At 44.3% G+C, this 8,222-nt stretch overlaps 1 non-coding gene across 1 annotated transcript; it reads left to right on the top strand.

Annotated features, from left to right (window-relative positions):
* The first annotated feature begins 2,649 nt into the window (after positions 1 to 2,649).
* Positions 2,650 to 2,731, top strand: TRNAL-UAG (transfer RNA leucine (anticodon UAG)). Its single transcript has one exon. It is a non-coding gene; the product is annotated as a tRNA-Leu (tRNA).
* The last annotated feature ends 5,491 nt before the right edge of the window (positions 2,732 to 8,222 follow it).

Raw genomic sequence — 8,222 nt, 5'->3', positions numbered from 1 at the left:
AAACATTGATTCATGCTTAAGTGAGTAAGTGAGCTTTTAGGCATGTATGTGTGGTGGAATGACAAAAAGGTTAGGGTGGCAGATATGTTAGGGGAGGTGGCAGGAAGAGTGCCAGAGAAGAGTGGGCAGGGAGTGAGGCAGGGGTGGCAGCATGTAGCTGGAGGAGTGGCAGGGGATGTCAAGAGGAATAAGAGGACAGGACAGAAGGGAGAATAGGGGTTCAGGATTAGTTTGGTGGTGGCAGAGGGAATGAGGACAGGAAAAAAGCAGGGAGCGGTGAGTGGCATGAGCAAAGGGTGATAGACGGACAGTGAGGGTACTTGTCTTAGTCCATTTTATGCTGCTATAACAGAACACCACAGAGTGAGTAATTTATAATGAACAAAAATTTATTTGGCTCCTGTTTCTGGAGGCTGGGAAGTCCAAGAGCATGGCACTGGCATCTGGTGAGGGTCTTCTCACTGTGTCATCCATAGCAGAAGACAGAAGACAGCACATGTGAGAGAGGAAAGGGTGCCGAACTCAGCCTTTAATCAGGATCCCACTCCCAAAATAACTAACCCACTCCAGTGATAACAGCATTAAGTCACGAGTGTCTGCCCTCATGACTTAACCACCCGTTAAAGCTTCCACCTCTGAACACTGTTGCATTGAGAATTAAGTTTCCAATATGTGAATTTTTCAGGACACATTCAAACCATAGCTCTACTGTAAACAAAGAGACAAAAGAGTAAAACAATACAAACAAAAACACTCCAAGGTGGTGCTCCTGAGAGTCTGGGAAATGCTAGTGTCATTGGTGAATTTGGAGAATGCTGGAAAATGGCCTGATTGGGGAGGGGTAAGTGAGGAGGGGAGAAAGAGAGTTTCAGGTTTACTCTCTTTTGATTGGAGATGATGGCCTAACAGGACACTTCCCTAGGCAGCTGATAACATCAAACTAGAGAGATTAGATTTCTGGGAGTCATTAGAGGAAGATGAACAGAAATAAAAAAAAAAAAAAAGGAATTTCAGGATAATGCACAGAACTAAATTTCAGAACGAAGGAAACACAAACAAGCACTGGAAGACTGAGCAATTGCCCTGTGGAGAAAGGAAGGACAGTGATATGGAGCTATTGTGCAAAGAGGGAAAGATTTGAAAAGGAGGCACAAACAGTGGCATGAAAAAAATCCAAGGCCTCGGTTCTTTCACAGAGTCCTGGCTCTCGTCCCCATTTCATTCATTCATTTCTCATGACACTGCAGGGAAATCCTCTACCTGCTTGAGGAAGCTGCCTTACCAAATCCATTAGTACTACTGTAGGACGCAGAGGCTGTAATGACTGAAAAAGGCAGTGGGACACCATTCGGAGAAGACACCACAAATAGGCCCTGAGTGTATCCCCTCCACTTTCCCTCGGTGGTTTAGTTCTACACAGGTATCTCCGCTGGATGGTTCAGAGACCTGGGCAGTTTCCAAGGTAAGCAGATTCACTTGGAAGGGGCAGAAGAGTGGCTAAGCCAACAACATTCACAGCACCACCCCTGGGCCCGATGCACAGAGTCAGCCAAACATCAGCTTTGAAGTGTTTTGGAATCACAAAGCCACCTGCAAAGTCAAATTCAGAACATCTGTTTACCTGCCCTCTCCTTGCTCCCATGAGGTAATGATGCCTGGGTGAGTGCCTGAAGCCTGTTAAGTTTTGTATTCATTCATACACTCATTCATTCATCATATTTAATTACAAAAGTAATGTAATTAGAACCAAAATAGGGTCTCCGCAGGGTAATTCGCTAACAGAGCTGCAGCTCCTAAACCAGTGCCTGCGAAGGGCTGATGGGGCAGCGGGGCAGTTTCTGGGAAACCTTCCTGAGCAGATGATGCATAAACCACATCATGGGAATGATTTAACGTGAACGTGGGTTTTAGCCGAAAGTGTTCCCTATTGTGGGAACACAAAAGCTGTGCAAAAGCTTGGACGTAAGGAAAGTCAGATGCAACTGTCAAGAGTAGGGGATGTCAGGGGATCAGGCTGTCTGGCTAAACTGGAAGATTTTAAGTAGGAAACCGAGCAGATTTCAGGTGCAAGTACAATGGTCTCCCCATTACTTGAGGTTTCAGTTACCCGTGGTACAGTACAATAAGAAATTCTGAGATAGAGACCACGTTCATATAACTTTTATTACATCACACTATTATAATTATTCTATTTATTATCAGCCATTGCTGTTTGTCTCTTACTGTGCCTAATTTACAAATTAAACCATCATAGGTATGTATGTATAGGAAAAAACTGGTACTGTATATATTCACAGGGTTCAATAGATACTAATTTACCCATGGTTTCAGGCGTCCACTGGGGGTCTTGCAACATAACCCTGCGGGTAAGGAAAGGCTAATGCTAGATGCTCCCCACTGGCTTGGCGCAAGTACCTGAATCCATTATAAACGCTCTTGTGTGTTCATTGAGAAGCTGACCAAGTTTTCAGCATTTGATACCCTGAGGAGTTAGAGTCAGGGGCTGGGAACGGCAATAGAGAGAAATTAAAGAAGAAATTCAGTTGTACATTAGACTTGATCTTTTTAAAACCCAAAGCACTGAGAATATTATAGTATTTGTGAAAACTGAGCAGAGATGAAGTAACTCGAACCCTAGTGGTGCTGTAAGGTAGTGTGGCCGAGGGGTCTAAGGCGCTGGATTTAGGCTCCAGTCTCTTCGGGGGCGTGGGTTCGAATCCCACCACTGCCAGAGGCGTGTTTTAGTCTGTCCTTGACTCTGAGATGCTGAGGATCCTATTTAAAAGTGAGTTTTGGAGTATGTGGACCCCAATACTCTTGGGCAACCGGGCTCAAGGTGCAAAAGTCTGACTTCGCGAAGCAGGGCTTCCTGTAGCGTTTTCATTCATCCCTAAAGATCTGAGCAAACACACGGAGAGAAGAAATCATCCCATTCTTACACATCCGGGAAGTGGGCTAGAAGATAATCAACGATTATTTGCGTGAATGTCTATGGGAGACTTCTTTTCTTTATGCAATAAGACACAGAAAGGAAAAAAAATCCCACTGGCCAACTATTGTGAGTTATTAAAGAAGATGAAAGAATAAGGAACGCTTTGCTATTGGGTGGTTGGTCCGTGGGTAGAATCTCGCTCAGAGTGCTATGAGTTCGAATTTAGGTTACGTATGAGGCGCCCTTTCATTCACAGATTTGGTAAACCTGTCACCGTGTTCAAAAGAAACTCCTCGGTCGCCTCCTCCTGCGGGTTCAGAATGGCGAGGTCAGGTGAATACTTGGTCAGCGACTGAGCAAGAAGGCCGCGCTGCACACTCGTGAACATCGACCACCACGCCCACTGCTGTAGCCCCTGGACGGTCGTTCTCTTACAGAGACCCAAGTGACTCCCAGACGGAGGTCACGTTTCACGAGCATCACCAGCCCAGAGAGGGTTGGTTCCCGGGCTCCCCTTGGGCCCCGGCGCTGCTAACTCCATAACGTTTCCTTCGAAAGGAACCGAGGGAAAGCCAGGGGAAAGTTTCAGAGGTCATGCTCCCAAAGTGGGAATTACCTACCTGCCAACAGTCCCGCTCGGCGCAAAGCCCTGGGTCATAAAGTGCTATTTACACGTTCTCTTCTCTGCTGTTCCCAGTTGGCCGTTCTTGGTCTCTGAGGCCATAAATTCTCCTAGGAGTCGAATCAAAGCTTTCTAACTTAAGTGTCCCCTCCCTCGCCCACCTCGAACACCCCAACAACCGCAGCCCTCTCTAGCCTCTCCTTGCCCAAGGCTTCTCCAAGGTCTCTCCCTAAGCCCCGGAAGCCTGAGGGATCGGCGGTCGCGGGCGGACAGAGAGGGACAAAGTTGCTCATCACCGGGCGAAGGTCTTGCTAGTTCACCGTCGCCGCTGCCAGGAGTGGGGGGCGGCGAGCAGAAAATAAATGCTAGAAAAGAAGCCTAGAAATAGGGCCCGGGGAGCCCCAGATAAACGTAGAGCCGAGGCAGGGAAGAGGGGGCGGTGTCGGAAAGGCCCGGGTCGTTCTGCGGTCGGGGACGGGTTCGTCGGCGCCCCCTCCCCCCACCCCGCGCCGGTGCCTGCAGCCGGCTGTGGGATCCTTCCTCACCGCTCCTCGTCGCCCTCCGCTGTCCTCCCTCCACTTCCAGCCCACAGGTAATCTGAACTCCCTGGGCGGAGCTGGGTGTCTACCCACAGGCCCTGACCAAGTTCTCTTTGTCCGTAAGAGCTTCAGGAGTCAGGAGTGAGGCACACGCTCGGAGGTGGCCACATCCAAGGCCAGGGGGCACCATCTTGCAGGTTTTGAGTCTAGCCAGAGAGTCAGAGGTGAGACCATCTTGATCTTTTTCACTACCAGACTAATGAAATGAATTGGTCAACAGGAAAGAGCCCAGGCATAACAGCAAAGCTCCCTTTGATTCTGGAATGCTGTGTGCTCAGGTTTCCCAAACTGACAGACTTCAAAGCAGTTTCTTAGGAGAGTAGGTACCACTCTCACCCCCCTGGCCGAAGTTCCCTTAGAAATGAGTGGGCATGGCTACCCATATTCAGTCATTGTTGTGTGAGCACACGTTGCCTGCCTTGCACTGACTGGACGGAGAAGTCTTGGTCTATTTCTCTGGAGAAGTGGATCACATGTTGGATTACACAGTTCACACAGGAAGTTCCCTGAGACCCACGCGCCAGGTACCTCAGCTATCCTAGTGGAATGCCAATTTTGCTGCATACTTAACTGCAAATGAACAATCGCCCCTTTGATTTAAAGATGGCTGATACAGATGTATGCAATGTGTTTGTCTGGCAGGTGGCTGTTTTTTAAGTCTTCAGCCCAGAATGCTGGTATTCTAGGTTCTAGCATGCTGCAATATTGCTGGAGAGTTGAACCTTGAATTTCCTGCTACCCATACCTTGTTAATAGTCCAGATAAGAAAAATGTATAGACAAGCAAGAGATTTACTTTAAGTCTTAATACCCAAAGTGTGATCCAGGAACCAGCAACATCAGCATCTCGTGGTAGCATATTAGAAATGCAGAATCTCAGGCCTATTGAATCGGAATCTTAACCTCCCCAGAGGTTAGAGTACACATTAAATTTTGACAAGTACTCTCCATACAATGTATGTATCAAATGCTCTGTGCTCATTTAGAACATTTGAAAATTCCCACCAGAATCTTTTTGGAACAGTCTACAGCAGAAGACATGCACTACATTGCAAAGTAAAGCTCTGCTGCTAGCTCCAAAGGACAGCAATCCAGCTACTGGCCTGAGGACCCCGCCTGCATGTGCTATCAAATCTTGCTAAAAATCAAGTACTAGTAAATAATACATTCTTTTTGATGAATGTACCAGAGAGTCCTGCATTTATTAAACCCCTTTGTAAATATTTAGCTTCTGTATGGTCTCAGACGTTTGTCACATTGATCATCACAGTAATGCAAAGCACTGTGATGTATTTACAAGTTTTGTAAAGTGAATGCTCAAGGAAAAACGAGGGGTAAGAAATCTTTTTCCTATTTTCAGCAGGGATATTTAAGCCTCTTATTTTTAATTTGTAATTGTCTTTACAATGTTCACTGGACTTCATGGAAGAGATGGGACAAGAAGGACTTCATGGAGCAATATTACTGAATAAATCACCTCTGCAAGCTTCAGATGAAGACAAATGCAATCCAAAACAAGGACCTGGTCAGCAAGAATGAAAAGGGGAAGGATGTGAGACATTCTTTATTTTTTGTTTCTGTTCATCCTTCTGGTATCAATGTCCTCCTTCCCCTGCTCAGTTTTCACAAATATTATAATATTCTGAGTGCTTTGGGTTTTAAAAAGATCAAGTCTAATGTACAACTGAATTTCTTCTTTAATTTCTCTCTACTGCCTTTCCCAGCCCCTGACTCTTAACTTCTCAGAGTATCAAATGCTGAAAACTTGGTCAGCTTCTCAATGAACACACAAGAGTGTTTATAATGGATTCAGGTACTTGCGCCAAGCCAGTGGGGAGCATCTAGCAGGAAGCCTTTTGGAACCTGGAAATAAGATCTTTCTTTGGCTCTTCAAGATAGCACATAGCACATAGCCCATTTCACATCTGTCAAATAAATCTGTGCTCTCCATTCGGACAGGTTTGGGGAGGTGCGGAAAACAAACTATCATTATCCCTGCTTATTGAGAACTTGCAGTGGAATAAAAGAAAATACCTTCTATACCTTTTGTAATATATACAATATCAAACTAGGAGAACACACACACACTACAGTTGGGTGGCAACACAAGTAGTAAATTGTAATCACTACAGTGAGTGCAGCCTCAGTTTTCCAAAGGTAAGAGGTCTGGAAATCTGAAGAAAATAACTTAGAGAAAGTACAAATTGAGGTAAATAAATTTTGGGGTGCTGGGGGGCTAAAGCTTTGCAAAGCTGTGTTTCTTGATGTTCCAGATAAATTATCTTGGAAACCAGTTTGCCTATCAATAGGTGTCTCTGGATGTTGCTACCATGAATAATTAGTTGGACCCTCTAATTGTGCCTACTTTTCTGAGATATAAATTCCTGATCTTTTAAGGTACTCTACAGTCAATGAAGCTGAAAATTACAAGGTCTCCACCCAAGGATGGCATGATGGTTTCTGTGAACCAAAGCTCCTGGAATAGTAAGTAATATTCTTTCATGAAAATAGATAAAAGAATCTTATTAGACCTTATTCTTCCTGTTTGGGTTGCTAGAAATTCAGTCCTATCTAGAGCCTAGACAATCTGTCCTGGAAAATTATTGAGTTACTCAGACTGTTAAGCTTGTATAGTAATGTGCAGCAGCAAAAACATTTAAGCTGAATCTAATCATGAGGAAATAATGAAATGTTAAAATGAATCTAATATGAGGGAATAATCAGACATATGCAGAATGCGAGAATCCCTTTGAGACAATTGCCATGAAAACAGAAAAGCTGAGAGGAAGGGACTTTTCTAGATTAAAAGACATCAAAGAGATATTGCAACTAAATGCAATGAGAAACATTCTTCGAATCTAGATTATTTTAAAAATTGGGGGAGGCAATTGGGAAAATTTGAATACAGACTATATGTCTGTTAGATTATATGGAATTATTATAAATTTTCTTAGGTATAATATGGTACTAAGATTATGCTTTTATTCTTGGTTCTTATTTTTAGGAGATCATGGTGAAGTATTTAGGTATAAAGGGTCAAAGATATTATATAGAGTGGGGGTTGGGAAGGTAGGGAGTAATTAAATGTGGCAAATGTTAATAATTGGTGTTCTAGGTAAAGGGTATAACGTTTTATTGTACTGATTTTTTTTTTCAACTTTTCTTTAGTGTGTGAATATACAAATGGACAATGACCAAACCATATATCAAGAAAAAACTCTGACCCACAACCTAAATCAACCAGCCCAGGAAATCAACTCACTACCTACAGTGACCAGCCTGGGAAGCCAGCCTCCTATCTATAAGTCAGGCTTGTAAAGTCAGACCACTGTCTCTAGCAACCAGCCCAGGAAACCAACCAATAACTCCTGTAAAAATCAGCTCCAAATGGCTAGGACTTGATTAATACCTGACAACTTTCCTAATGTTCACCCTTCTTCCCCAACGTAGTACCAGAGAAAGCCAAATATGTAGCCCTAACCAATCAAATAGGATACCCCACTTCTAGATAGCCCATCTACAGCTTTCCATGCTAACAGCCTCCAATCAGGACATGCCTGGCATCCTCCCTTCTTCCATGATAAAGCTTTCCCACTCCACTGCCTGCCCTTGAGTCTCTGCCAAAACACAAGTGATGGTGGCTGACCCTTGCAATAGCAATCTCTGAAGAGCCTTCGCTTGTTCTCATTTAATTGGTCTTCATTTATTTCCACACCAGTATTAAAGTTTCTCAAAAGAAAAAGATGAGGGGAAATGGAAGAAGTACAGATGAAAAAAGTAATTAATTAAAAGTATTCCTAAGATCCCAACTGAGGGTTAAGTTGCTCGAGAGAAGCAGTGCTCAGGAAGGGCCAGAGCACACTGGAACGTGCCCACGTTTGATGTTGTTCTCTAAGCCTAATAAACTAGTGGAAAGGGCTCTTGGAATCTCCTTGAGTCAGACGGGCCAACCAAAGAGAATTGTGGGCTCCGAGGGGCTGGAAGAGTGTGAGAGTTTGACATAAGGTCCTGGGACAACTTTCAAGGTTAGGAGGTAGGCTGAATATGGATAGGGTCAATTGGTCAAAGGT

The sequence above is a fragment of the Cynocephalus volans genome, chromosome 3, assembly GCF_027409185.1.
Source record: "Cynocephalus volans isolate mCynVol1 chromosome 3, mCynVol1.pri, whole genome shotgun sequence".
NCBI lineage: Eukaryota > Metazoa > Chordata > Mammalia > Dermoptera > Cynocephalidae > Cynocephalus > Cynocephalus volans.
This window is presented reverse-complemented; position numbering and strand designations above follow the sequence as displayed.